At 44.9% G+C, this 15,038-nt stretch overlaps 1 long non-coding RNA gene across 1 annotated transcript; it reads right to left on the reverse strand.

Annotated features, from left to right (window-relative positions):
• Positions 1-2,182: 2,182 nt before the first annotated feature.
• Positions 2,183-3,265, reverse strand: LOC120969504 (uncharacterized). Its single transcript, XR_005763782.3, has 3 exons — positions 2,991-3,265; positions 2,832-2,881; positions 2,183-2,716 (listed from the first exon to the last, which is right to left on the reverse strand). It is a non-coding gene; the product is annotated as an uncharacterized lncRNA (long non-coding RNA).
• Between the last annotated feature and the right edge of the window lie 11,773 nt (positions 3,266-15,038).

Below are 15,038 nucleotides of genomic sequence, written 5' to 3' on the forward strand. Positions count from 1 at the left end.
GCTGTTCTTCAGGATCTAGTAGCTGATGTGTCCATCTCCAAATGCAAACGAGCAAAGAAACTTGTTATGGAGAAGATAATTGATCTATCTGATGGTGAGTATGCTCTGGTTTATGATTATCAGCTTGAGTTGCTTAGAAGCAACCCCGGTAGCACTATCGCAGTGACATTAAATCCAGAAATTCTTAACATCAATGTGTTTGAAAGAATGTATATGTGTTTAGATGGTTGCAAGAAAGGATTTCTTGCAGGATGTAGAAGAGTGGTGGGGCTAGATGGATGTTTTTTGAAGGGTGCATTCAAGGGGCAGTTGCTTTGTGCAATTGGCAGAGATGCGAATAACCAGATGTATCCAATAGCTTGGGCAATAGTAGAGGTTGAGAGCTATGAGTCCTGGTATTGGTTCATTGGGTTTCTTCAAAAAGATCTCCGGATATAACAATGGCGAAGGATGGGTTTTCATCTCTGATCAATAGAAAGTGAGCTAAATTTTTGTTACTCATATTTTTGTTATTACATATATGATACAGAATTAATTCTCTTACTCTCCTATTGTCCTTATGGATGTGAGATTATTTGCTTATGCCAATTTTTTATTTCCTTATGTAGGGTCTCATCAGGGCAGTCAAGTGAGATTGTGCCCCTAGCAGAGCATAGGATGTGTGCAAGACATTTATGCTAATTGGAGAAAAGAACACAGGGACAAGGTCTTTCAGAAAATGTTCTGGGCATGTGCGAAGTCATCAGATAGAAGCCAATTCAATTACAACAGGGCTAAGCTTGCACAAAACACAGTAGAAGGTGCGAGAGACATGATGAAAACCGCGCCAGAGCATTGGTGTAGGGCCTTTACTTTAGGATTGACTCTTTATGTGACTCAGTTGAGAACAACATGTGTGAGTCATTTAATAATGCCATCATGAGATCAAGGTTCTACCATGTAGTAACGGCAATGGAAATCATTAGAAAGAAGGTCACTGTGAGGATCCAACAAAACAGAGCAAAGTCTCAGAAGTGGCATGGAACCATTTATCCAAATATTTTTAAGAAATTGAAGGTCAACATTGAGAGACCCGCTAGGTGTCAAGTGTTGTGGAATGGAAAGGATGGGTTTGAAGTACAGGAAGGTGAGCACAGGAGATACACGGTAAATCTAGAAAACTGGACATGTTCATGTAGATATTGGCGGCTTTCTGGCTTGCCTTGTTGTCATGCAGTGAGTGCAACCTACACCTGCTCGAGAGATTTAGATCTCTACATTTCACCTTGCTACTCAATAGCTGAGTACGACAGAATTTATGATCATGTTCTTCAGCCTGTGAATGGACCAGAAGATTGGCCAATTTCTGAAAAACCTAGACCTCTTCCACCTAAGAAAAGAACTCAGAAGGTAGGCCCCAGAAAAAGAGAAGGCAGGAAGAAGGAGAGAAACCTAGGGACCCATCAAAAATGTCATGTGCAGGCACTCAGGTCACATGTTCAAGTTGTGGAACCCAGGGGCACAACAAAAGAAAATGTACTAACAACAATACTGCCGGCAATAAAGAGCATGCAAACTTCACAAGAGCAGCTACAAGGAGAAAGGATAAACAAGCAAGAACAGAGGTGGCCCCTTTCTCTCTCCTTTTACTTGCATTTTCTTCCTAACATGTGCAAATGTGCTCACATTTTTTTTTCAATACTGCAAACTCATGTCCCATCAACACAAGAGAGTTCAGCTCCTAGTCCATCATCAAAGCAAGCTCCATCTAAGCCAGCAAATAGGAAGAAGAAGGTCTCAACTTCACAAAATAGTCCTTCCACTGCACCTTTCTATGGGAGAGCAAAGAATAGATCTCAACCAATGCCAAACCAATCGGGATTCCAATGGTGGTTATATGACAATAATTGAACTGCTAGTTACCTAGTTACATTCAAATAAATATGAACTTTTGGTACATGATTCACTATTATGCATGCTCTGGTTCATGCTATATTATGTAAAACTGGTACTGGTAGCACTTGTTCCCTGTTATGTGCCACATGTACTGTTTTGCGATGTGGGCATGACTTGTTCTTATGTGATTTCACTGCTGTGTTTAGAAAAATGCATTCTTCCGAAGTAAAGCTGAAACAGGACAGATAATTGTCGTCATGTCTTGTTTATTAATTCTGCTATTGCCAATTTGCAATAATGATGGAAAATGTAAATAAGATGTTGCCAATTTGCAACCATGATAGTTACAACAACAGAGTACTTCCAATTCACAAAAGTTTTCATTCATGTCACAAGAAAATATTGCATTCATATTACATATATTGGTGCATATGCAACAGTCTGTACACTCAGAAGTACATTCCCTAAATAAAATGCTTTATCTGAATTCTCTTTTCTCAACTAAACTGGGACAACAACACCAGCAAGAGAAGATAACATTTTTACAAGTACTAATTCTCAATCTCAACTTCACTGAATTCTCTCTTCTAAGAGCATTAGTACATGCCTCTACAAAGAGTATAATATACACCATTTGGGCCCCTTGAATGATTCTGTGTGTAGTTTTCCTGCAATTATGGATGCTTTGAGCAGGTTTCAGTTTCAGGCTCTGCCAATCAAGGTCTATTTGGATCATCTAGGAGAACAACTTGGTGAAATTGTTAACCTTCTTGCCCTCTCCAACTGCAACGTGTGACCTGCGTCTCTGATGATCTCTAGTCTGGATTCCTTTCCTATATGCCTGCACTAACCAACAAAAAACACGACCACTGTTATTCTCTTTTCCTTTTGAAGAAAGGCTATGTTGTTAGTATCATACAGGATTCATGTAAGCTAAATTACCACTCGCATTTTACCTTTATAGTTTGTAGGAAAAATCGATGGGGAACACCTAGTCCTTGTCTCCCTTGTAATACAGAAAACAAATTGAACCAACGACGCATTCTACTTGTAAAAAAATCCCAACGAAAGCAGAACAGGGCATTGACTTCAAAAAAGCTTAAAATTCAGTATACCTGCATCTGTACTGTCCCAATTAATACTCACGATGTACATCGAACAGGAACTCCAAGATGAGATTGCGCTGCTCCATTGATCCATGGCGAGGGTGGTCCTTGTTCAGGGAGCTTCCAGGTCATGGGAGAATGAGGGATCGGGGGAGGAGAGGGGCGGCCATGGCGGCGAATAGGGGAGGAGAGGAACCAGAGAACAAAAAAACGACTAGTTTCAGCGGGCGACCATGGCGACGAACAAGGCAAGAGGAAGGGATGAACTATCGGATTGGGGATTGGGGATTAGATGAATTAGGAACAGCCGCCGGCCCGTGCTGATATCTCCCGCGCCACAGTACCAAGCCGACGTGGCCACCCTGTAGAGCCACGTAAGCAAAACCACCGGCAGATACCACTCTAATTGGGATTAGGGGGTGCTGGTATTAGATATCTCAGGGGATTAGTTAACTGGTTTCAGAGTTGGGGGGTGGGTTAGTCGGTTTCTGAAACCACAGGGGGTGATGTGGACTTCTTTCCAATGCAACTATGGTTAGAGCATCTCCAGCCGCGCTCCCAACAGGCCCTCCCCAGGCGTTTTTGCCGCGTCGGCGCCGAAAAAATGGCCCAGTCGCGCCCCCAGAAGCCCGTTTTTCGCCGGCTCGGGCTGAAACTGGTGCCGGCGAACCTAGGCCGAACCCGGCGCCCTAGGGGGGCGCCGGCACAAGCGAAAAGGGCGCGTGGGTCCGCCCTGTCGGCGAGTCGAGCGCCTCTTCCCGCCGTTTCTTCCCGCTTTTTCCCCAGTTCCCTCCCATTCTCTCCACTCCTCCTGCCAATCTCCCTCCTGCTCGGCTCCCAGCCGGCCGCCATGCCACCGAAGAGGTACGTCGTCCCCCGTGCCGCGGCAACCGCGATCGCCTCCGTCGCCCAGCCGAAGCAGAGGAAGCCGAGGGCACCGCCGTCCAAGCCACCGGGCATGACAAACGCCGAGTGGAGGGCGGAAGTTCAGCGACGGGAGGCTGTCACCGCCGACCAGCGGAACAGGGCAATCGCCAAGAAGGCCCGTGACAACGCGGCGCGTGCGGCTGCGGCTTCGGCGGACCAAGCCGAGGCCGAGGCGACTCGTGCGGGGATGATGAATCCACCCGGCAGCCACACCCAGTACGCGCCCTGGAGCCAGCAAGGCGTCGGCTCTCTGTGGGGATGCACGCCCTCGCCGGGCTACGCCGACGGGGACACGCACGGTGGGTGGACACCCGGCCCAGCGCACGCCCTCGCCCGCCTTCGCCGGCGTGCAGTACCCTTCATACAACTACTCGCCGCCCGCCTACGCGTCCTCCCCGACGCCCACTCTCCGCCATGGCGCGCTGCCCTTCTCGCACCTCGGCGACACCGACGACATGGACGATATCATCGCGACAGGCTCGGCCGCGGCCGCCGCGTCTCCCGGGTTCGTCACTCCGGAGGACACGGTGGATTTCAGCGGCGGCATGGACGGCGAGCTCGGCTACGTCTACGGCGAGGAGGAGCAGGAGGAGGAGGACGAAGAGGAGGAGGAGGAGGAGGAGCCGGCGACTGTTCCGGCGTGGAGGCGCAAGAAGAAGAAGCGGGCGGCCAGGTCCGGCGAGCCGCGCATCAAGTGGGCGTCCAAGGAGCCGGAATGCCTCGCCGAAGCATGGAAAGTCGTCTGCCTCGACCCGACCACCGGCACGAACCAGAGCATCGAGACGACTGGGAGCGCATCAAGGCTGAGTTCGATGAGCGCAAGCTCGTCGACCCCTACTTTAAAGGCGTCTACATGCAGCGCGGGGCGAAGGCGATGGCGAACCATTGGGGGCTCATCCAGGGGCCGTGCAACAAATGTCATGGGATCGTCGAGGAGGTCGTGGCTCGCCCGGAGACCGGCGCCAGCGTTGAGGATCAGGTATGGCATGCCGGTCTCCCGCCTCTCTTCGCCGTGTGCATCCGCCAACTGTTTGTTCCTCCGCGCAATTGCTGCGCATGTTCGCCATGTATCGGCAGGGCAACAGCGACGCCGAATTCAAGTACCTCCACGTTTATAAGCGCATTGACAAGTGCGAGAAGTGGGCGGAAGTCCGGCGCACCCTCGACAAGGCCAAGGAGACCTACAAGCCGGACGCACAGACTCGGGGCGCGTCAGAAGGGCGGCCGGACGGCAACAAAGGTGCCAAGAAGGGGAAACACGCCGACGTGGCCACCACTCGAGTGCGGGAGTCCATCGAGCACTGCCTCGCCGACGCACAGGCCCGGGCCGCCCTTCGTGAAGAGAAGACCGAGGCGTGGCGGTCGGCGTTGATGTCGAGAAGCGCCGTCAAGCTCGACCTACTCCGGACCAACGTCGCCGCGAAGAAGAGAAACACCGACCTGGCTTTCCTGCTGGGCGGGCGGGACATGCTCCAGAGCAACGACGAGGCGGTCAAGGCGTGGTACTTGGCGCAGCGTGGCCTCATCCTGAACCAGCTTCCCTCGACGACGCCGCCCACGCCGACGTCACCGCCAAGCCCGAGCGATGATGCCGCCGAGACTCCCCGCAGCACAGAAGCCACGCCGACGCCGCCCAGCACAGAGACCACGCCAAGCCCGCGCACGCCGACTCCGTCGACGCCGGAGGCCGACCTCGCCGTCTGATGCGCACGCGCGTCCTTTCTTCTTTTTGTACGCCGAACTTTTCATTCGATCGCCGAACTTGTGATCGCTTGATTGCCGGATTTGTGGCGTCTATTTTGTGAGCGGGAATGAGACTACGTTTGAATTTGCCGCGGTGCCTGGGGGCGTGGCTGGGAGCTAGGTCGCCCCCAGGGGCCAATCTAGCGCCGGTTCACCCCCAGGCCGCTCTTTTTCGGCGCCCTGGGGGGCTGAATGGCTGGAGATGCTCTTAGGGAGCATTGCAGATCAAACTCGTCTTTCTCTTCTGCTTCCTGTCGATCCATTCCATTATATAGGGCGACAAAAGGTTTCTCCTTTTCTCCGGCGAAATTGTATTTTCACAGCTTGGATGCATGTACATGGTGGAAGTAATTGCACACGGTTTAGGTCATCTTCAACGCGGACCCCTCAAATAGCCCGTAATTATAATTGTGTACGGGTGGGCATGCGATTGAACTTGCTCAAACATGTAAATATAGTTACGCGGGGCATGAAAAACCACAAAAAGTTAAATACATAAATTGATCAAATAAAAAAATGAGATATAAAAAATACGCATGAATCTCCTCGTAAAACCAGACAGCGCACGACCTATGTGAGATTTAATTAATTCTCATCTAGTCGAGAGCTAGTAAATACCCATCATTTTTTGGGTAGTACTCGCAATGTTCTTTTCGAGTTTTCAAAAATACCTGCCTCCATGGGGTGAAATGGCACCTTATAGTACCATAGACCATAAAATGTACACGCCCAACAATCAAGGAATGGGGAGACTACATGGTAGGCCCACATTCAGTCACCAAATAAAACCCCTACATCATTTCTTTAAGATGTTAGCGTGTACAGACATACTCTGTCCGTTTCTAAATATAAGACATTTTTTATATTTTAATATAGACTACATATGGATGTAGATGTATATAGACGTACCTTAGATTATAGATTCACTCATTTCGTATGTAGTTCGCATTGTAATATCTAAACAGGCATCGGCAACAAATCTCGGCGACGATCACAACGGTGACCATGCTTTTGATGCAAATACTAAGAGTTTAAAACCTGAGCTAGAGAACAAATGATGGCTGCCACCTGGATGGCTGCATGCATCATGCATGTGACGGGCCCGACCTGGCCTAGTACGTACTAGCCTCGGTTCTCTTAACTGGAGGAGGGACGTACGTACGTCTCCCTCTTGGTCTTGGACATCACCACATGCTTATTGCATTTTAATAGCCAACTAGTGGGAATTTTTTTAGCTGCTACTCCCTCCGCTCCAAAATATAAGTCTTTTTTAGAGATTTCAACAAGTGGCTACATATGGAGCAAAATAAGTGAATCTATATTCTAAAATTGTCTACATATATCCGTATGTTGTAGTCCATTTGAAATGTCTAAAAAGACTTATATTTAGGAACAGAGGGAGTACATTGGTCGAGGAAGACACTGGCTCTGCATGTGCATTTCTGCACCCATATAATTGAGTAGTAGGCCTGGATGATAGCTGCGTGAACGACAGAGGTCTGTGGGGTAGGTGATCGAGGAGGACCCTGCTGCTGAATGTTGAAATATACTGCCTATCTTTCTTCATCAACTTTTGAAGCAATTGACTGGAATATAAATTCAATATTAAATGCGTGGGTGATGGCCACAACAACGAACGAACGGAGGCTAATTCACGTTACTCCTTGGTCTCGTGCCTACCCATCAGACACTGTAAGCGTTGTTCATGTGTCAGAGTTGAACCCATACATGAGCAATGAGGCCATAGGATTTGTTGTCTGGCTTTGTGTTTCCTCTATGAGCCAGGTAAAACCACAAGGGGAAAATGGCAGAAAAGCTAGGATGCCGGCCGCCTTTTGTACAGTTGTACCAACGGGAAAAAAGTTTTCCTAAACAACTTTACGCCCAACAAACGCAACGGCACCAATGAAGTAAACGATTAGGAGATTGTTTAATAAGATATTCTGTCGATAGGGAGAGCTGGTCAGCCGCCAGCCACACAAATCACAATGGTGACCTTACTTTTGATGCATATGTAAACACGCACTAGAGAACAAAGGATGTTGCCCAGTGCAGCAGTGCTGATTTCACAGAGAAAACGACGCCTACCTGCATGTGACCCCGGCCTTCGTTTTTTATTAACATATCGATCACAATCATAGGCCTAATCAGCCAACCAGAGCCTAATTCTATGGAACAAATAATCAACCGTACGTCTCTCTGTTGGGATCTTGCCTCTTGGAGGCCAAGACGACGCACCTCTCTCACATGCTTGCTGCATTTTCATATGGAAGAGAATACCATCTTGCCATGCAGCCACTGGATCGAAGGCATCGCAAGATCAGTCAATTTGTCTCATGAATTGTCGGCGACAAGTATAACATGCATGCATCCATCGCAACGCAAGAAGAGTCAAATTGTTTCATGCATTGCCGGTGAGGTAACATGCACGCATGCATGCTGGATGCTTAGCTGTAGCAATGGACGGTGGAGGACGGTGCATGGCTGTATAGCCTAGGTAATTAAGTAACTCAAGTAGAGGAGGATGCATGCTACGAACATGGATGGATGATGGCTACGGGAACGACAGAGGGAGATCCGTATCTGCTACTCTATTGTCGGTACGAGTGCAACTATGCAAGGAAGCCTTGCAGATCAAACTCTTCTTCTCCTCTGCTCCCTCGACCCGTCCCATTCAGTTCAAGAGGGGCGTCAAAAGGTTTCTCCCTTTGTCCGGGGAATAGTTTTCCCACACCTTCCACGCGTGTTGTGGAAGTAACCGGACGCGCTTTATTAGTTTCGTGAAGGCCGCTATTGTTTTTGACACGGTACAAACGCAGACGTTTATACAACACATAATACACTCACCCCGACGAACGGGCATATATACGCACACCGTATCACTATGAGCATGTCGGAGAGACTGAGCCGGCACATCATTTTAAAATTGACAAACATGGATGAAATGTAACATGAGTACTAAGCAACGGCGGAGCTACGTCGTATGCTGCAGGGGCCATGGCCCCTCCAGCCAGGGTAAATTATGCAAAAGAAAGGGAAAATATGGAGGGGAAAATTAGGGAAAATATGGACTTTTGCCCCCCTCAATCATCCCTATTTTCTGCTTTGCACCCCCAAAGGATTTTACTTAGCTCCGCCAGTGGTACTAAGCATGTCATGGCGTGACCGTGGAGTGGCTACACCGTTCATACACATCAAAGCATAATTTTGACTTACAAAGATGATATCTTTTTCTTTTGTGGCGGCAGACAAAGATGATGTCTTCAACAAGACCTACCGTGAAGTGCACCATGCGTTGAAGCACCACTGCGAAGTGCCACCGTGGGCAGCTCAGATAAATCCATCCGGCAAGCATATCTTCTATTAATGTGCTAAGGGCAAATCCGACGAAGATCACCAAGTGGACATAACAAAATGTCCGTGGACAGGTCCGGGCGTGTCCGCGAACGGTGGTCTGGGCTCCGGCCATCCAATCCCAGTCACCCGATGTCCGTTCGTTCATTTTTTTCTATGTGCAAAGTACATTGCGCAATTCTTCAGATAATTGGAAAAATATCCCAGTACAACAAATATCACAATTCTTCTAACTAAAACTAATTGATGTACCAGACGATGACCTCCGCCGTCGTCCGAGGCATCGTCGCGAAATGGAGCAAGTGGTCGCCAATACGAGTTATGTGAGCGAAGTCTCTCATCCTTCTCATATGGGAGGAGAGACTTCGCTCACATTTATGGTTACCTTTGTTGTTGTTGTTGTTGTTGTTGTTTGCGTGAATATTATTTGGTGTCATCATGTATTTACAGAATATTTATTAATTTTATTTCCTATATAATAATTCAATTATAGCCACACATTGTACGAATTTTTATTTGATGCATACAAAACAAAGCACTATGCAATTCCATTGTTTGTCATCAAAACATGATTTGGTATTGGAACCTCACCCAGATTCCATGAGCATCCAAAAAAGAAAATTCGTATTCATGTTCACTACAATTTCATGGCTGAATTGGAAAACTAATTCAATATGGAGGCCTCAAATACGAACACCCAAACGCAACATTAAGTGGTATCACTAACAAATAATGTTCGCATGCTCCTAAATTTTTGGAGCGGTAAAAATTAAACTAGAAAATATGTAATTAAGAGATGACATCTTGTGGAATTGATATAATTGTCTTATCATTAGTATTAAGAGATTTCCTTATCATTTCTCTCTCTCTTGCAACTCAAGAATTATCCTGGATGGCATCCATAATATATGAACACTGCATATCTTTAGTGCCACAAGGCCAAATAAAATAAAGAATAAATTCCAGGTTTTACCTCCTATTTTGAAATTTCCGACGCTAATTATCTCATTTTACAGTTTTGCATGTGGATTAGACCATTTAGCTCCTGTTTTTACACAATTTAGAGAATGATTTATTAGTTTTACCAGTTGTAGCGAATATTTTTCCAGTTTTACCCCTTTCAGTTATCGAGCGTGGTATGCTAGGCTGGCCTCCGCTGCCACTAACACCAGTCTGCCACATCGCGATTGTCCTCCTTGCATTTTTTTTCTCGCGCTTGATCTAGTTCGCAGCCCTAAGTCAGACTTCTCCACTCACCCGCAAGCAAATGTTTAGGAGAACCAAAAACATGATGCAGCTTTTATGTGTGTATGAGAATCATACGAGAAAAAAACTATGTACGAGTAAGCCATTCGACGCATTCATGCATAGAGAAAAAATCTACAGAAAAGTATGACATCGCATGCTACATGTACCGACTTCTCAGACACACTATAACATCGATGTTGAAAATCTAAATGGGGTAAAAACTGGCCAAACTTCCGCTAAATGAGATAGTTTAGATGAAAAGATGCTAAATAGTATAATTTAACGTCACAACTTCCAAAGTAAAAGTAAAAACTAGAATTCAGTCTAAATAAATTATATTTCATTATATTTTAGAACATCCATTTCATATATAGTACCTCTTGTCTTTATTGTGTTCTTCAAATTCCAAATAGTTACTCCCTCCGTTCCAAAATATAGTGCTTACTCTATTTTCGTGCTTCAACTTTGACCATAAATTTAACCAACGAGACCAACTGCGGCGGGAGCAAAAGTTATACCAGTGAATTCGTATTCAAAGAAGTTTTCACTAATATATTTTTTTCTCCCGCCGCAGTCGGTCTCGTTTGTCAAATTTATGGTCAAAATTGGACCTCGGGAAGCACGGGTGCACTATATTTTGGAATGGAGGGAGTATGACATCCATGAGCCCACCTTGATCTACGTGATACCAAACAAACAATGCTTGACCCAAGCATGGATAAGGCGTTTTTATCGGCAGGAACGGGCCTTATATTCCATCTTTTTGTCCGCTCAGACCCGTAGCCCATTGGACCGCCCCCCACACGCATGAACCATCAAAAAATAAAAGTGATCCCACTAAAAAAAGTGAACTACATAAGAATTGTGCGCAACTTCCAGATCTCATCTACTGTGACCGAACGACGGAGAAATCGTATTCGGTGCTTGCCGCGCCAAATAGCACCGTTTTTGTACGCAGCACACATGTACTGGGCCGGTCCATAGAATGTTCTTTTTTCTTTGATTCCAGTTATTTTTCCTTTTTGTGTTTTTCTTCTGAGTTTATTTTACATTTTTTCCTCTTTATTATTTTACATTTTCCTTTTTTGTTCTCATTTAAAAATTCTTGTTTTTTGCAAATTTGGATTCACGCATTTTTTTCAAATTTGGCTGGTTATTTAATTCATGAATTTTTTAATCCGTGAAGTTTAAAAGAACATTTAAAGTTTACATTTGTGAGTTTTTAAAAATGTTGAAATATTTAAAAATTCACACATTGAACCATAATATCTCACGCAGGTCCTCTTGCAGAGCCGCATGTAGGCTCAAGCGCCGCTGCGGTGCCCGCTTGTCACACATGGTCTCGCCGGACGGGATCTTGGGGAGGGCTGGTGAGAGAGGCAAAGAGGGGAGAGAGATACAGAGATTTCTTGTGTCTTTTTTTGGGTTGGGTCCAACCTGTAGAGAGACGTGGAATTTTTCTATAAAAAAATTGTGCACAAAACGTCTCATAGACAGTCAAACCCCTTTGGCCGGATGGAAATGTCACGAAAGGACATTTATATCAGGGAACCAAATCGCAAAGGGGCAAAGTTGAGCAGTCTTTGAAATTAGGAGTATAGCTAAGTAGTGAGTTCGAGTTGAGGGCTGAAATAAATTGAACCAACTTTTTTTTTTCAAATATGAAATTGTTTCTTCGAATGTCATCATTTTTAAAATGCATGAAAATTATTCAAATCCACGAATGTTATGGAGAAATTCATGAATATATTTTTAAATTCACGGACATTTTTCAAATCTGTGAACATTTTTAAATTTATGAACTATTTTTCCAATTCGACATTTTTTAATTTCACCATTTTCGTGGATTTTGTAAGCATTTTTTTTTGTTTTTTGAATTCACAGACAATCTTCGAACCAGTGAAGAATTTTCTAAAATTCGTGATTGATTCAAATTCATTAGAAAATAGTAGCTGTTTCTTCTAAACCAACGAGCGACAAAAGAAAAGATCAAGCAAGTGACCTTACGTCGACCAGTGTGCGATGAACTCCCATTAGAGCTTCAGCCTAAGAATGTCCGCGCGTGCATTGCATGGCAGAGTGGCGGCTGAAGCGCTAAAAAGGAGCTCCCTGAAAGACAACTCTCCTCTGGTGCGCCCAGAAGGAGGTCTACCAAATAACATGCGCACCATCACTTCCTACGAGCTGATTTGGGAAAGCTTCTATGGAATGATCTGGAACGATGTTTGAAACTTCCACGTTTTTTCTTTTGTTCTGTGTGTTTGATTTGTGCATCGAATTTATTCTGGTTTTTTTGGTATTTTTGTTTGCTATTTTATTATTTTTTCTTCTTTTTATCAAAGACATGTCGACCCATATACACGTTGAAGCTTTTTTTCTTTGAACATTTTTCAAATACATGTTGAATCTTTTTGCGGGTAAATATGGGTTGAAATTTTTAGTGTAATACATGTTGAACATTGCACATTGAGATTTTTTTCTATACGGGTAGAATACTTTTGAGATAAACGTGGAACATTTGTCAAATGCATGTGGAACATTTTGCTGAATACTTGTTGAACATTTTGTCCAATGCACATTGACCATTCTAAAATACGTGGTGAGCATATTTTAAACACAATTGGCCATTTCAGTAAATGCCATGAAGATTATTAAAATTTTCTAAACCTTTTTAAAGCGTTACAAACAATTTTTAAATGCCACAATTTTTTGAATGGTACAAAGCTTTTTCCAGAAATTATATGAACAATATTTTTACGTTTCATAAAGTTTTGTAAAGAATTCATAACCATACTTTTAAAATGTTGAACATTTTTTAGCTGTGATGAACCATTTTTTTTGAATGCTATCAGTTTTTCTAAATAATACGTGGAGAATTGTTTTACATTACATTAACATTTTTAATGAGCGGTGAGCTTTTTTATTGTATGAACAATTTGTTAATACACTTTAGTTTTTTAAAACATTTTTCAGACGAACATTACATTGAACATTTTTTGACTGCATGTTAATCATTTTTTTAGATAACATTGATCATTTTTTAACATATTTTAGTTTTTATAAATATATGTTAAATTTTACATATACAGATTGAACATTGTTTTAGTGCATGTTGAACATTTTTTAATACATGTTGATTATTTTATTAAATAGTTGGGAAAATTGCATCATTCATGGGGAAGGTTTTTATGTGTCACGAAGATTCTTACGAAATTTGTCAAATAATCTTTACATTTCATAACATTTATTATGAATCACGTGAACAAAATTTTATATTTGTCACAAGCAGTTTTATCAAATTACATGAAATTTTTTCTAAACATGTGAACCATTTTGAATTTTATGAACATTTTTGAAAAGTACGTGAATCTTGGAGCTGCCCCAAAAAATTTGCAGCACAATTATATATATAGGGTAACTGCTGGGCTGCTCTATTTTACATCACTTGTTGGTAGACCCTGGACATGGACAGCCCGGCCTGAAAGCCTGACATCCGGGCTGGGCTCGGGCTCAGCTGTTCTGCGTGAAGCCCGGCCAGAAATCCCGAAAATAAGCCTGAACATGGCATAAATTATTATTTTATTACAAATATAGGTACAATATATATGTTTAGTATCCAAAAAATTAATATTTTAATAAAAAAAAGTGTTAATGTGTTTTGGGCCGAGCCAGGCTGGGCATTGGCTTGGGATTTTACGGTCAGGCTTTACAAAGGCCGGCCCGAACCAAGCCCGGCCCAGAGAATGCCCAGTTGGAGATGCTTTAACGTACCTGCTCATTTATGTGCCTGTAACTTTACCTCAAAAAAAAAAAAATTATGTGCCTGTAAGGCACTTCTGAATTGATGCCTTAAGTTTGATTGCCTGATGTTGAATAATCAGTGAGGCTTTATGGCTCACACGCAAACAAAACTTGATTGGACTCTCAAGACAGTAGCTGGCCATGAAAATGATGCACCTTCATGGCATCTATCACATGACCGTGATCGCAAACTTGCTGGCGATCGAAAAGGCAGACATGCATGTACCCATCAGCGATGCATGCCGACGGCCAGCAGCCACCCGGAATCGAATGAAGCAACAGCGGTACAGAATAGTAATAAACGTGGGTGGAAGGAATCCAGCCCGGTAAAAACTGTCAAGACAATAGTGAACCCGATGGACATCACGCGTGCGTGCGGGCCATCGTTGCCGACTACAGCACACGGCGATCGACGGCAGCGGCAGCGGTGCAACAGCAATGCCGGGAGATCCACACAAAATCTGCCCTAATAATGCAGCTACAGTACCTGGGAGAAGCCAGCCATGGAACGGCATCGACGGAGGCCGTGAGCTCACCCGTCACCATGCTGGCTGCCACATCATGACTGACTGGGCTTTCACTTGCCTCGATCGCTGGACGGCCAGGGAGGGGAGGGGAGCTGCTCCGTCGCTCTCGTCCCTCCTCCGGTCCGGTTGAGTCGTGCGTGGGTGTGCCGTGCCACCGTCCACGTGTGCGGTCCGCGGGGTCGCCTGGTGGCGGATGCTGACTCGGCTCGCCTCGGCCGTGCACATCATGCGCACGTTCTCCTTTTCTTTTTCTGTTGTGATTGACAGTGAAACGGGCAGGAGAGGTTCCAAACATGCGTCCTCCCTTTTGTATATTTGATTGAAGCTTTTCAAGATGTCTTCTTCGACCTTTTTGGAGATGCCGGCATCGACGATGGAGCCGCTTGCTGCAAATAGTGAGCCGACCGTGGACGCACCACCCTACGGAGAAGATGATTGACGTGGGCTGACTACGTAC

This window comes from Aegilops tauschii, chromosome 7 (genome assembly GCF_002575655.3).
Source record: "Aegilops tauschii subsp. strangulata cultivar AL8/78 chromosome 7, Aet v6.0, whole genome shotgun sequence".
Lineage (NCBI taxonomy): Eukaryota > Viridiplantae > Streptophyta > Magnoliopsida > Poales > Poaceae > Aegilops > Aegilops tauschii.